Here is a 16,655-nt window from a genome sequence, read left to right as displayed (position 1 = left end):
TTAGAGTTTACTGTTTCATGGCAGCCCACAGTACAAAAGCACAACCTGTGCTAAAATCAAGGAATATTTCCTGGAAAAGTAGAACACAAAAACCTTTCATACACAGAGATTTTGAAGGCAATTAATACATTGAGTGATAATACTGGGCTTACCTTATGATGGAATTGATTTACAAAACATTAAAAATGTTGCACAAGTTTTATGACCAGGGTTCTGACACCTGCACGCCCCTCTATATAGTGAATCAGAATACTTGTGTTCATGCTTCATCCAGAAGTATTCAATACTTCTGAATACTCCCATCCACAGAACCTTTACCAACGCTTCTTCTCTGCCCATTTCACTTGAAACATGGGCTACTCATTTGGGTCACAGAGCTGATCATATTGAATTGTGGGATATTAGTTAGAACTTAGAAATAATCTAGAATAATCAACTCATCTTCCAATGAACAACATTCACTATGTACATTTTCCTCCCTTTAACTGCCCCATGGTTCCACCACTGCCCTGCCCCTACCTTTCCCATTTCTGGTGTGACTGACTGTTCCATGCTTTCCATGTGCTCCCAACCAGCTTTCCCTGAGCAAGTACTGCTCACCTAGCCAGAGCAAAGCTTTTCATTTGTGCCTGTTTGAATTCTGATTGTTTCGGGATACACTTTATTCTTTTGTTGAAAACAAGAGAAACTGAATGGACACTTTGGCAAAAAAAAAAAAAAAAAAAAAAGAGGGTTTATTGGAAGGGTGCAGATGCCTGATGCAAAACTCTTTATCAGGGCAGCTTGAGAGATTTCAGCAACAGAACTTAAATGTCACAGTTTGGGGACACAAGTCCAGCTGACTAATGATGCTGCTGAATTTTTTTTTCTGTTCCAGAATTAATTCTCAGGCAGGAAGCATACTAATTAACTTGATCTGGGTCATGTGCACATCCTTTGATAGGGATAGTTAGGCATCTCTACCAGTATCATATGGAGGTGAGGATGGTAAAGAGAGAATGAATGCACAATGAAAAACATTCATATAACACCCCAAATTAACTGCTGTGCTCTGGAATTTTGCGTATGTGTCATGAAGGCTTATTTTTGGACCTCTTTTTCTGGCTTTAATGACCTAGTTTTTAGATGTGACAAGTTTGTATGATTGGTCTTGATTTTGGTTCTGAGCTCTTATTTTTCAAGCCAGTGTATTCAACAATTTTAGGAAAAACAAATCTGCTACCTTGCTCAACCTGTTCTGGGTTAGTCTTTAGCTAAGGAAGACCCATCACTTAACGCCATGATGAACAAGCTGAGCAGAAACAGACTTAGGAGGGATGGAGATGGCTTACTACAGATCATTAGGGATAGGTCAGCACTGGAACCCAGGTATACAGAGTCTCCATTCAATATTCTTTTCTTACTGCAGGTAATTACTTTCAGTCCAACCACATGACAGCTAACCAGAGAAAGAACACATAGAGTTATTCCCAGGGTATCAGCACATCCAGAAGAGTTTGGAAGTATGCACCTTTTGTGTGCAGGGATTGTGATTTAGATATGTTGAAGATTAGCAAATAGAATGTCAACAATAGTAACCTGTTGGAATTGTATAATTATTTGGATGGTAATTTTGAAGATTTAAAGGATTTTATACTTTACATTTTTCCAAACATGTAACAGGTAGGAAAGAAGATAGCGAAGGAGGAGAATGTAAGGTATGTGCCAGGAATTCAGAGACAAGGCACACACAACCAGTTTTGGGTGTAAGTCAAGGTAATCTGTACTGAAGCTCTATTATAAGATGTCACTTCTCTAGATCCATAATAGCAACCTCTCACTCCTGGCTCCATTTGCACAATAGACCATTCCACTACCCTCAACACACCTTGTCATGGTCTCCCTCATCAGGGAATGGGATCTGAGAATCTCCACATGTAGGACCTATCTGTAATAATCTAGTCCTAGGGGGAGAGAGAGAAAGAACCCCACATAAGATAATGCAAAAAATAGACACAATTTACCTAACTCCATGACTAAGTCAGGTTACTCAAAAGGGGAATATCCAAGCATGTGTTTATATGATAGAGTGAAGACTGGTTCCCTTGTTCATGACAGCAGATATTAGCAGTGCTTTAAATTGCAATCATATCTGGAGCATTTTGTTTGAGCACTCTAACTTGTTCATTGTTTTTTCATATGCACTGGCTTCCCAACTTCCTTTTGAGACACTTGGAGCTATACCATAATCACTTACCTCCATGTACCTATACTATTTTACATAGAAAATTGCAAACAGTACATGCTTTACAAATGTTTGAAGTTACTGATTTACTCTTCAATTTTTGCTACATTTACACATATAATCCTTTAAGCCTTTTAGGCAAATCCTCAGAATTAATAGAAATATGATTTTAATCTGGATTATCATGAGGAAATTAGATTTGGTAGTTTATTGATAAAAATCACAGAACTATATACCTGGAAGAAACTCAAGTTTTGACTCTCAAGCAGGTGCTGTCTAGGATAAATAATCACTAGTTTTATTTTAAATACTACCATTTACTAAAATTATTTATGTAACATTTTTGGTTAAATTTTTTTGAATATGTATTGTACAATGAATATGGCTAATTGTATAAATGGCATAATTAGACACAAGAAAATTTTAAATATATTTCTCAAGCCAGTGCTTTGTATAGAGTGCTTTGATATTCTGCATTAGTATGTTAGGGTTGCTATAACTAAGTACCACAAACTGGATGGCTTAAACAACAGAAATTTATTGTCTTACAGTTCTGGAGAAGAAACACCTGAGATCAAGGTGTTGGCAGAATTTCTTCCTTCTGAAGTCTGTGAGAGAGAAACTGTCTCGTGACTGTCACAGTTTGTGCTTCTCTAACAAAATACCATGGACTGGTTGTTTATAAGCAAGAGAAATTTATTTCTCAGTTCCAGAGGCTGCAAATCCAAGATCAGAGTGGTGGCATGGTCTGGTTCTGGTGAGAGTTCTCTTTTCTGAGTTGTAGACTGCCAACTTACTGTATCCTCACATGATGGAGAGGGAGAGAGCTCTCCTGGTTCTCTTTGATAAAGGCATTAATCCCATTCATGAAGACTCTGCATTCATGGTTTAATCACCTCTCAAAGACCACAATTTATAACACCATCACATTGGGAGTGAGGATTTCATTGTGAATTTTGTGAGAACACATTCAGTTCACAATACCCTCCTTTCTGGGGGTTTCCTGGCAATCTTTGCTATTCTTCAACTTGTGGAATCACCTAATCTCTGCCTTCATATTTGAATGGCATTTTTCCTTCCTGTGTTCATGTCTACTTCTAAATTTTCCCTTTTTGAAAAACACCAGTTGTATTGATTGGTCCAGGAGCTTACCCTATAGAAATATGACCTTATCTGAGCTAATTACATCTATAATAATCCTATTTCCAAATAAAGTTACATTCTGAGATACTGGAGATTAGGATTTCAACATATGAATGGGGGCGAGAGCAAAATTCAACCCAAAGCAAATTCTTGTGTGCAGGAAGCCATCTATGAGCAGTGTGTGAACTGAGCGACCTCAGACATTAGGCAGGAAAGCCTGGTTTTGGGAACTCCTGGTCAGAATCCACTGGTTCCAGAATGCCCCATTCACATGGCACCCTGTCATAGCTCACCGCTCACTTCAAGCACAGCCTGGGAGATGGGAGTGATCTACTAAGAACCAAACAGCCTGCTTACCACCACCTCCCCATATCCTGTTTTTCATGAAGAAGCAAGCACTGAGACAAGAGTCCTCCCACACTGAAACCTAATACCTTCTAATCCCCTTTGATGTGTACCACTATAAATAAAGCAATCACGGGGCTCCTTCCTTTATTAGAGCCAGACTCTCTGTACGGCTCAATTGGTCATGCCCCTGCTTCAAAAATATTCTTGCCTTGTTGTCTTTATTTCTTTTTTTAGTTGTACATGGACACAATGCCTTTATTATTTTTATGTGGTGCTGAGGATGGAACCCAGTGCCTCACATATGAGGCAAGTGCTCTATCACTGAGCCATGATCCCAGCCCTTTTTCTCTCTTTCTTTCTGTCTTTCTTTCTTTCTTTTTTTTTTTTTTTTTTTGAGAGTACTGGACCAGTTTATTAGTTTTTCAAAATGTTGTTGTAGACCTGCTAGATGTATTGAGAGATTTCAGGAGCTCTACACTTCAGTAACAGCATATAATTGGGGTTTCCTGGCTGAATGCATAGCTCAGCCAAAATCCAAATGCCATTAGTGAGCTTCAGAGATTGGTATAGAATGTCCTGCCCTTCCACATTCCTCTTGGCAATAGTATAAACATTGTTATTCTACAACTTGCTGGAAAGTGTCAGCATTTAAATGGCATTCCTCAATTGGAAACTGGAGTTCATTTTCATTGGGAACATCCTTCCACGTTGCAAGGAAGACTTGGTATTCCATTTTGCCATCTTCTACAAAAAGCACATTGAATGGGATGAGGTAGCTGAAGTAGAAGACATCAATATTGTTTTTAACAGCCACCTACAAGTTATTCAGAGGTTCCATCTTCATGACTGGGCACAAAGTGTTGAGAGGCAAGGAGACATCAGTGCTTTGGTTTGGCATCAGTGTTGTATGGATGGCCAGAGGAGTGCTTGGGATGACACCAAAGCTATTCTTGTTAAATTGGATTGAAAGTCTGTCATTATGTTGCAGAGCTTTAGTGGTGAAGTTCATTTCCATGTAGATGTGCCCTTGGTGGTGAGTAAATGTTCCTGAAATCTCCAAACCTTTAGCCTTTACTGCAGGTAGCCAGATAGCCTTAGGAGCCACATATCCACCAGGTGCCATGCCTATCCCTGTGGAGAGTTCAAACAGGTCATTTAGACCTCTGCTGACCAATGTAGAAGTAGGTGAAGGAGCAAAGATGGCAGGCACTGATGAGGGGATGGACTGTCCCACCAGACTATCAAGTCCTCCTCCCAAGAGATCCACTGCTCCCATCTGCATGGGACACATTGACTAGGGGACCAGGGTCAAGACTTAAAGTCCCCTAGAAGGCCTCCTTGAGAAGGGATAACCTGAAGCTGTTCCAGGTTGGTTGCAGTGGTGGTGCCCACAGGGCTGTCACCTGCATCAGTGCTGCCATGATGATTTGGCAAGTGCTTGCAATGGATCCCATGACTCCCTTCCACAAAAGCATTGGGAGATTTGGGGTACACAGAGGCCAAAGAACCAATGGCAGATTAGTTCATCCAGCAGAGTTGGCTCAATTAGGTCTGTTTCCTCAGAGATTAGTGGCTTTCCAGACAAGACTACTTTGGTTGTCACAGGATCAGTTGAGAGAAGGCACCAATAAATATAGCCCCCATCTGGAAGGTCAGGATTATCAGAATCCTGGATTGCCCAACTCATGACTTATTGAACTAACTCCTGTGTTTCTGATGGCTTCTTGAGAAATAGCGTCATTTTGACAGTAAGCAGAGTGAGCTGCACTTGAGTACCTTCATCATGAAAACCCTCCAGAAAGCTCTCTAATAATTCATCTGCATTGTCAATTCTTTCAGTATATTCTCTCACAACCAATATCATAGGTGCTCAAACATCTGGCTCATCCAGTGAGCCTAAGTTTTCAAAGAGAAGGGCAATGATACTTTCAGACTTGTTGGCGGTATTTGTGGAAGATGTCTATTATGACAACAGTGGCCTCTCAGACCACATAATGGATCAGCCCTAAAGTGCTTCATTCCTTGTTAAGGGTAGATTTGTGGCTATCTATAATCTTAGTAAGACTGGGAAATACTAAAAATAAAGTATAGTCTTCTTGCCATGCCCCCAACCCCAGGTTCATGTACATCACAATTCTGATGGCCTGTGGCCACACCCCAGCAACTACTAAACTGCACCCTGCACATCCTACTAGAGAACAGAGGCTATTCAGACAAAATTGTGGTTCATTTGACCTTGTCATTTGTCCCAGAGACCCAGGCTTATTGCAGTAGCCACTCAGTGTCTCTGAATAATGTGGGACCCAGCTTCGCTATTGGTGCTCATTTTTAAATTCTCACATACCCACTGATATGCTGACCAGTGTTCAGTACCTAGCTCTCTCAGGGGGAAAAACCTACTTTGTAGTGTTTGCTCACTTTCATAGTACACAGTCTTACCTCATCTGATGTGGACTTGCTGTTGCCAAAATACTGAAAATTTACCAATAACATTTTTCAAACGGTACAAGCAGGCTCCAGAACATCACAGTCTGAGTGGGTTAGTAGAGACACTATGAACTTCCTTTTCATGAAGAAGCATTCATTTAAATGACATGAAGGTTAAATTCTGAGACAAAAATGGTGTTTTTTAAAATTTTTGTTTTGCATACAGAAAGTCTGAAAAAATAAGTAACATTTTGCTGTTTGTTTTTGTCATGTATCTATCCAACTACTCAACTCTACCCATATATGAGCCTACTTAATTTCTTTGATATATTCTAAAGTAAGTTGCAGATGTCAATATGCACATCCTAAAGTAGACCTCAATACTTGTTTACTGTTTCTTTTTTTAGTTTAAATTTATATTGAATAAAACATACAAATCCTAAGTGTACCATTCTATCAGTTTCTAATGAGCATTTACTTGTATGTGTATCTTAATAAAACTAACACTAATTTATAGGATAAATAAATAAATAAATAAAATTTGTGGTTTTGGTTTTCCTTTTTTTTTTTTTTTTTTTTTTTTTTTTTTGAGATAGGATCTCACTGTGTTGTCCAGACTTTGAACTCATGATCCTTCCACCTCAACCCAAGTAGCCTCACTCCAACATGGTAATTTTAAGCATGGACTTATCAGATCAGATTATTACCAAGCTTTCCTTTGATATATGTGTACTTCAACTAGGGCTCCCATTATACAAACCAGGCCTCACACTGTCCCCACTACCAAGAGGAAAGAGTGTGGTAGGCAGATGTCCATGTTCTAATCCCTGTAGTCTGTGAATATATTAACTTATATGGCAAGGGGAAATTAAGGTAGCAAATGAAATTAAGGTTGCTAATCAACTGAATTTAAAATAGAGAGATTATCCTGAATTATCCAGGGGAACACAATATAACCAGAAAGGTCCTTAAAAGTGAAAGAGAGAAGCAGGAGCAGGAGAGAGAGAGAGAGAGAGAGAGAGAGAGAGAGAGAGAGAGAGAGAGAGAGAGAGAGAGAGAGAGAGAGAGAGACCTAGAGAGATGCAGCACGAGAAAGATTTGGTCCTGTGTTTCTGACTTTGAAGATAAGAGGGAGGGCTCACAAGCAAAGGAATGTGGATAACCTTTTAAAGCTGGCAGAGAAACAAACATTCTATTCTAGACCATCCACTGAGAAAGCTTCCCCTACTGATATTTTGGTATTATCACAATGAGATCCATGCAGGGCTTCCAACCTTCAGAGCTATAATGCAATAACTGTGTATTGTTTCAAGCTCCTGTGTTTGTGGTGTTTTGTTATGACAACAACCAGGAAGCATTACAGAGGGACATCACCATTAAACACTGCCAAGGGTCCACTGTATGTGTTAAGTACCTGCTTAACTTTGCCTTCTGACCAGGTGGGCTCCAAATCATTGGCTCTTCATCCTTTGCTATGATTCTGCCTCTGGCCCTATGGTCTTAGTAACTGCATTGGGTGTTGCTGGCATTTGAAATCTGATTTCCCAAATAGACAGGTCTTTGTCTACCTCCCTCTGTCACTGCTGCCTATTTATAAGATACCCAGTCAAGTCACCCCACATCATAACTTTTGTGAGGCACAAGGGGAATTAGATAGTTATATCTTCAAAACGGTGTCTCTCCTATTCATTTCTACAACCCTAACTGTGGGTAATGTTCCTGGCATTTACGACAATGCCCCTTTCTACAACCTATTAGGAAGGTCAACCCTCCTAAAAAGAAAAAAATGTACATCACCTATGCCTGCTGACTGAAGTAAAAGCACCTTGGATTGGCATTCACATTCCCATAATTGCCTAACCCTCCATTTCCGAACATATTTTCCAGCATTGCTGTACTGAAGTTTATAATTCAATCAATACCTAAAGCTATTTCATATCTCTCTGCTTTTTAACTTACACTTATCTATCCAACCCTCATCCAAAAAGTATTTACTACTGCTTTCTAATATTGTAGTGGGCATGTTAAGGGGTACGAAAAAGACAAGTTCTCTAAAATGGTCAAGATAACAGATATGCTCTTGAAGGACTCACGACCTAATTCAAGACACACAAATATTCAATGAAATATGGCAATGGGTGAGAGGGACATGCCAAGTGCCCTGGGAGCTCAGTGGCAGGAAGGGCCTGGCTTGTATTTTTTGCGATTCCATCCCCACTTATACATAGCTGTGACTCAAAGGAAAGGACACTGAGTTTAAGTGTAGGAGCTGGAAACCTGGATTTCTGCCCCAATTCTGCAATTGATTTATTAAGAAGTAGGTGAACTCCTGAACCCTATTTACTCATGAAGAAAAAACAGGACAGATAAAAATCACAGAATTGTGTTGAGAAGGAGAATTAACAGTGCTCTGCAACCAAAAGTACCATGTATATATGTTTACTTCTAAAGGGGATCAGAACATGCCACCCCAAAATATGCTGCTTTGAGATGAAGGTAATTGAAAGTAGCTAACACAGAAAGAGTTCTTCGCCTTCCCCCTGCCTAAACAAAAGCAGGGCATAAATTTCCTTTTGTAAAGGTGACCCCCACTTCCCATACCAGAAAGAAAACAACCCTCATCACTAGAGGCAGAAAGTCTGCAGTGAGGTAGGTCTGAACAACTAAACCTTACTAAAATAACTCTTATCTCCCATTAGTTTCTCCTGTATATTTACTTTCCCACAATTTACTGCCCAAACCCCTTTTCCTTTGTCTTGCCATTTTTCTACAACTTATTTTCCTTTGTTAAAATGTTGTATAAGCCCCTGGGTCTAACCTTCCTTGGTTCTTCACTTCTTTTTTAGGAAACTATCTGTGCACATAAACATTAAAAATATTAACATTAAACGGTATTTGTATGATTTTCTTCTGTTAATCTGTCTTTTGTCAGTTTTCTATATAGGCCCCAGCAAAAATAAATATATAAAAAATTTTAAAAAGAAAGAAGACATAGAAGAAACCTTATTTTTTCTCCCCAGTATACTTATTTAAATAAAACTTATTACTTATGCCTAAGTCTTATGCCATTTCTCTCCTTTCCTTTCTTTAAATTTTTATAGTGCTATTGTTTAGTGTTCATCCTAAAGGAACTACTTTTTTCCATTTAAAATTAATGTGTGATAAACCATAAGCAACCTACAGAAAAACGAAGAAAGCACAAAATGTACAACCTAATGAATAGTGAAATGAACAACCATGAACACTTTCTAGAATCAAAAACATAACCAGAACCTCAGGAGAACCCTGCGAGCACCTTATATTATTAGCATATTTCATGTGTTGTTTTAAGTTGCCTTTTTATTGTAAGGATTTTGAAGACAAGTGTATTAATCTAGATTAGAAAAGATTCAACCCAAATTAACCACGCTTAAACAGAAAATGACAAGTTTGCTGCACACAAAATCAAATGATGGAAAGTTTAAGGATGGAACTGGACTTAGAACGACTCTGGGCAAACACTATAATATCTTTCTCCCACGTTCCCTTTCCTCTTTGCTTCCCTTCTTCTCTCCTACTTTCAGAATGAGAGCTTCAAGTCTCTAGATGGCTCTTCTTGGAGAACAAAGGTTACCAACTAGTGATTTACAATTCTTCTACTTATAATTTTTCAACTTCACAATGGTGTGAAAATGATATACATTCATTGGAAATGATACTTGGAAATTTGAATTTTGAAGTTTTGAAGTATATGCGTTACTATACTCTCTCACACGGATGGACAGCAGGAGTGAGTTACAGTTCCCTCTTGACCACAAGAGCAGACAAATGCTACTCTACAGTAAGTTGTGTTGTTATGATGTTCATTTGTTACATGTATTAAGTGCATTTTCTACTTAAAATAGTTCCAGCTTAGAATGAGTTTATTGGGACATAGCCCTATCAAAAGTCAAGAAACATCTGCACTTTGTAGCTTTCACACCAGAAAACATACTTCTTTCGCTGACTTGAATTAAAAAATAAACTATTCTTTGAGAAGGTATATTGTCTGGCTGACCTGAGTTACGTGCTCCTTCCTGGGATCAGGATACTGGGGCTTAGAACAGAGAGAGGGGCTGGGGACAGAAAGAACCTCTGACAGAGGCACTAGTTTTTTGTTCAATGCACCAAATAATCATTATATGTTCTATAGAGGAGGCAGTACTGTCTTTAATATTTTAGGTCACCCAACAGGAACTTCAACAGGGTCTCCTCTGGTGTTCAGCATGTCTGGGTTTGTCAGAAAGATTGCTAGGTACAGCAGGGACCAATTATTATGACATGCTTAAGAGATTTCAGGGAGAAAAACATTATCTTAGGTGAAGGAGAGAGGAAGAGCATGTTAAGTTTCAAAACACCAGGGGACTGCTGTTACTCAGATTGTCCCCTAGACAGCTCTCTGAGACCCAGGCCTGTGACTACAGCAGTGTGTCTCATCTACAGCTGTATGGAGAGCTGGGGTTAGAGAATGTGCGGTTGTGGGGGGGTGTCTATCCTGTCCACTGCAGGTTGTGAAATAGCATCTTGGATCTACCCTGGAGATGGCGGGAGCATCTTCCTTCTAGTCATGCAAAGCAATAATGACTCCGGACATTAAGTCCCCTCAGGGTCAAGATCACCTTTTGTTGAGAACCATTGCCTACAAGGAAGGAAAAGGGAAAAAACTGATATACAAGGCATCCATGGAGGCTGACAGTATTTTGAACAAAAGCACCATTTTCTTATGCTACCAAGGCTGTGCTGGGTGAGCTCATTGATAAAATATCTTTGAGACAACTTGAAATAAAATTTGGGGAAGCTGATGCTGCTACTTTCTGCTCAGCAGACAGGCTAAAGCTGGAGAAAAATTTGTGTTATTTTTGACAGTTATGATCTATTTTACCTCCAAGATGATGTGGCCTGGGAAACAGTTAAATTTTAATGAATGGATAATTTTAATGAATGAAGTTAATATTTTTTTTCTTAATGGCATACTTAAATTCATACATTACTACTGTTAGATTAGAAATTTAGAAATGTCAGGTACATTAATCTACATCATACTACTGTAAAATAGCAATGAACTTTCTGTGAAAATTGATCCCACACAGATAGTTCTAAGATTAGAAACTAAAATTCTGATGTGTCACCTAGTGTTCAGTTTAAATTTCATGATAGGTGGCCTAAACGTGAGAGAGAGAGACTTTTCAAAACAAAGTTCAGGAGATATCTCTATGTTCAGTGGGTTTCCCATCAATTTTTAAGGGAATTTGTCTTATTAAAAAGAGATTGTATTAGTTTATTTTAAAATAATGATTCCTATTGCACCTAAAATGTGTTTTGAAGGAGTAATGGAGAAGGAGAAGAGATAATAGAAGGAAATTTTTAAAATTCTGCAAATAAGTCTCCCTTTAAAAGATGGAGAAAATGAGCATTATTATTTTGCTCATGCAACATCCCTTGGCCCTGACTGGAGTAAGAGAACTCACTATTCCCAAGGGAAAGTCTTCCTTCCCCACTCCACATGGTCTTGTCCTCTCTACCCTATTACTCTCATCTCAGCATTATGATAGCCCCATGACACAGAGTGGGCCATGAGACTCTTCTGGGAATTTGAATGTTAGATTGAGTGAAGTTATTTGGGTTCCTGGTCCTGTTAAAAGCTTGGATATTCAGATTTCCCTGCCAATCCTTCAATTCTATGAGCCACTGTATCCTTCCAATAAATACCTTCTTACTTATCAAAAATTAGTTTCTGTTTCCTAAAACTAAAGCCAAAGCACTTTAAATAATATAGGAGGCTCTGAAAAAAAATACTGTGACCTGTTTATTACTCTGGTTAAAGAGGAAGGGAGAGTCAGGAAAGAATACAGAAATGTGATTTTCTTGGGACTATGCTAACTAAACGTTTAGAAGTATAATGTCTAATTTATATGAGTTTTTATTTTGTTTGTTTTTACATTTTCTACCCATTATGTATACATATAGTATAATTATAAAGATGCAAAAGTGGCCTAATTAATTTCAGGAATTTGGGGACTGCCCAAATTTTTTAAAGCAATTTTTTTCTTTTTCTTTTCTTTCCTTTTTTTTTTTTTTTTGTCCATGTTGGGGATTATGGATTATATCCAGGGCCTGGCACATGCAAAGCTAGTGCTCTACCACTGAACAACTACTATTTTTTCTAAGATGCTTACTATTTTCCAGTAATGCAATAAAAAGTGTTGTAATATTCATTTAAGAGATGGATTTTATTTTATTTTATTTTATTTTTTTGCGGTGCTGGGGATTGAACACAGGGCCTTGTGCTTGTGAGGCAGGCACTCTACCAACTGAGCTATATCCCCAGCCCCTAAGAGATGGATTTTAAAAAGTGAAATTTTTATTTACTAATGCATCTTAATATTAAAGATATTATTCATACTTATCATAAAAATGAAAAGTCATGAATATTACATATGAAAAATAAATGATCCATGCCATTCCCTTTCACAGAGAAAATACTTTCATATCTATTATATTTCTGATGTTTCTTAGTACTTGGACCTGCCCCTTATTCAATCAAGTAGGCATTTCACAAATCTAACCCTTTGGATGGAGAACATTAGAGAAAACAGGTTGGAAAAGCAAGGAAGTCAGTCAGCAAGCAAATCAATAAACCAGATTTGTTTCTTGATTTGTGAGTTTCAAAAATCTAGGCCTATGAGGAAAGTCAAGGGCTCATGTGCCCAGAAAAATCGACAATTTGGGGGAAGAACATGATAAGGAAGAGCAAAGATTGCTAATTGGGAAGATTGAAGAAGTTGGGAAGACTGACAACTTGATAAAGGAGTATAGTCCCTGGACATACTCAGGACAAGGGACCTGGTGAAGAACAGGAACAGAATCAGCAAGAGACACTGTTGTCCATCACTGACAGCACTGTCTATCAACCAACACAGGACTGTCAATTGAGCGGAACCCCACACAACTGTCACCTGTGCTAGAGTGTGTAGTGTCCCTCAATAATCAGACATCCGCAGGAGAAGATCCCATGTGTGCACTAAAAGGAACCCATCCTGATCCTTTTGATGGCCAATGACCGGAGAGTTCTCTGGGTCAGAGAGTAGCACAGAGTGTCAATGGTAGCAGTGGTATAACAAGGAAGATCCCAGCATCTTTATGTACGTTGGACTAAATGGAGCCAGTCTGAGTCACCGTCTCTTCCTGTGTCTATAAAACTGAAAAATGCACTCTGTTACACATAAGCCTCTCTCCTTCCCTCCCTTCCTCTACTTCTATTCAAATTAGATCATATTATACCTATTTCTCTTCAATTTGCTTTTTTTTTTGTCACCTAGAGATACATCTTTGACATTAGTGTGTAAAGATCTACTCTATTGTTCAAAACAATAGCTCCTTCTGTTCCTATAATTTGACTGATTCCCAAACGATGGAAGGCTTACTGTGTTTCTTTCTGTCTTCTTTGCTTTTTCTCCCTTTTGGATGTTACTAATCTATCACAAGTATCTTTTTTATGTAAGTTTTTGTGCTTTTGTTTGAGGTAACGCTAGAATAAATTTTCAGAGGCAGAGTTGCTGAACCAAAAGTCATATGCATTTAAAAAAACAGACATCATTACCCTATGTACACGTATGATTACATGAATGGTATGAATCTACAATGTGCACAACAACAGAAATGAAAAGTTGTACCCCACTTGTGTACAATGAATCAAAATGCAGTTTGTAAAAATTAAAAAGATAAAATAAAATAAAAAATACATAAAAAAAACATAACAAATGTAAACATTGACAAGTTATCCTATAAAATTTCTGTATCCATTTCCATTTTCTCTGACCTTAGACATTAACATCTTTTTACATCTTTGCCACTCTGATATATGAAAAAGTACAATTTGTTTTAAATCTGCCTTACTCTAATGATTACTGAGAATCTCCTTGTTTGTACTTAGTAGTATAATTAAAATATTCTATCTTATGGGTAAGGATTGTTTTCTATTCAGTACAGTAAATTTTTACTAAGTTCCCATTACATGTCTAGTTGATTAGACTGAATAGACTGAAACAAAAATAGCATTTGGTATCAGAGAATATGACAGAGAAAATGTAAATATTAAACATTTCAGCAATGAACACTTTCCCTTGGCACAACCGGTTTTGAATGACAGTGGCTCCTGATGAACAGAATGAGTTAGCTGTAAAGTGTGCCCACAGATACTTGAATACATGCAGGTGTTAGCTAAAGTTAGTTTGTATTTTTCACTTGAAAACTGGAGAATATCAGTCAAAAATCAATTTTGTTTTTGGCATAATTAATATTGATCTGTTTTCTCTGGAAGTATACTTATTGGCAGTATGATTCGGTGACTCCTTAATGTCACTATTGGTTTGTGACAGAAAACTATGACACTGACTTTAAGAATAACACCCATCTCCTTACTTGGTGTGGCAAAAGGGTTACAACAGCTGTTTGCTCTGGACTTGAAAAAGGAGCGGTGACGTAGCTCTACTTTTTGAGAGTGACATCTGGTGTCTAGTGACAATTCCAACTCTCCCTAATTCTCACAAAGCTGTTAAAAAACATTGTATAAAAGCTTACGATAACGTTGGTTTTGTACTACGCTCTTACATCTTGGTTTATGGACAAGTCGATGATAGATGGAGACAACAACAACAACACATGCCGCAAAAACTTTCCAAGTTCAAAAACACTTTCCCAAAGAGTAAGAAGTAAGCTAAAAAATAAGTGCTCCACACTCAACCAAACTCCAGGATTCTTGTTTATGAAAGTGAAAGTGGCTCCCTCAGCATAAGATCTCAGTCTTTAATGCACCATTGTGGAAGGGATCCTGTTCTCAATGGTACCCCAACTTGTTTAATCCACACCCCACTTCCTGTCATGAATGTGTGCTATTTCCCACCCTTTCAGGGCCCATTTTTCTGCATTAAATTTTGTGGAGGCTGTGATCAAGAGTCCCACCCTAGACTACCTGAGAGATAGGCCAAGGCTTCAAGTAAGGACAACTGGAAGTGGGATCTGAAAAGGGAATATAAAGAGCAGTACATTGGGGGTTCAACAATAATGGGAGTGCTGGATCATTACATTTCTGCCTTGATCATCTTGTAGTCACTGCTTGTCTGTCCTCTGTCGTTGCTCTAATTCCTGTCTGAATATCTAGGGAGGACTCCCATCAATTCTCAAGTTTCCCACATCCTTCTTTAATTTCCCTTTTATTTAAATTGAGTGAAGAAATTTTCTTCTACTTGCAATCAAAGTACCCCCCAAACTTTTTTCTTCTTCAGCTTTTCTTTCATAATATCACTAGATTGAAACAGGGACAATGTCTCTTTTTCCCCCTTTATAAATTTTATTTTTACTGATTGCATTTTGATTCATTATACACAAAGGGGGTACAATTTTTCATTTCTATCATTGTACACAATGTAGATTCACACCATTTGTATAATCATATATGTACACAGGGTAATGATGTCTGTCTCAGTCCACTATCTTTCCTTCCCTCACCCCTCCTGCCCTATTTCCCTCTCCACAATCCAAAGTTCCTCCATTCTTCTCTAATCCCCCACCACCACCCACCTCCTTGTTATGTATCATCGTTCACTTATCAGAGAAAATATTTGGTCTTTGGTTTTTTGGGATTAGCTTATTTCACTTAGCATGATATTCTCCAACTTCATCCATTTACCAGAAAGTGCCATAATTTTATTCTTCTTTATGACTGAGTAATATCCCATTGTGTACATACACCACAGTTTCTTTACCCATTCATCAATTGAAGGGCATCTATGTTTGTTCTACAAACTAGCTATGGTGCATTGAGCAGCTATGAACATTGATGTTGCTGTGTTACTGTAGTATACTGACTTTAAATCCTTTGGGTATAAACTGAGGAGTGGGATAGCTGGGTCAAATGGTGGGTCCATTCCAAGTTTTCTGAGGAATCTCCATACTGCTTTCCAGAGTGGCTGCAACAATTTGCAACTCTACCAGCAATGTATGAGTGTGCCTTTTTCCCCACATCCATGCCAACACCTATTATTGCTTGTGTTCTTGATAATAGCCATTCTAATTGAAGTGAGATGAAATCTTAGGGTGGTTTTAATTTGCATTTCTCTAATTACTAGAGATGATGACCACTTTTTCATATATTTGTTGATCACCTGCCCAGTTCCTTAGTGTTTGCCCAGTTCCTTAGTCCATTTATTGATTGAGTTCTTTGTATTTTTGGTGTAAAGTTTTTTAAGTTCTTTATAAATTTTGGAGATTAGTGCTCTGTCTGAAGTGTGTGTGGAAAAGATTTTCTCCCACTCTGTAGGCTCTCTTTTCACATTATTGGTTGTTTCCTTTGATGAGAAAAAGCTTTTAAGTTTGAATCCATCCCATTTATTGATTCTTACATTTATTTCTTGTGCTCTGGGGGTCTTGTTAAGGAAGTCTGGTCCTACACCAATATGATGAAGATTTGGGCCTACTTTTTCTTCTCTTTGGTGAA

At 38.2% G+C, this 16,655-nt stretch overlaps 1 pseudogene; it reads right to left on the bottom strand.

The window, feature by feature from the left end:
- Window positions 1-4,129: 4,129 nt before the first annotated feature.
- LOC124989232 (AP-2 complex subunit beta-like) lies at window positions 4,130-8,165 on the bottom strand (annotated as a pseudogene).
- Window positions 8,166-16,655: the final 8,490 nt, after the last annotated feature.

Source organism: Sciurus carolinensis, chromosome 7, assembly GCF_902686445.1.
Source record: "Sciurus carolinensis chromosome 7, mSciCar1.2, whole genome shotgun sequence".
In the NCBI taxonomy this organism is placed as follows: Eukaryota; Metazoa; Chordata; class Mammalia; order Rodentia; family Sciuridae; genus Sciurus; species Sciurus carolinensis.
Note: the sequence above shows the minus strand (reverse complement) of the source record. Positions and strands in the feature narration are given on the sequence as shown.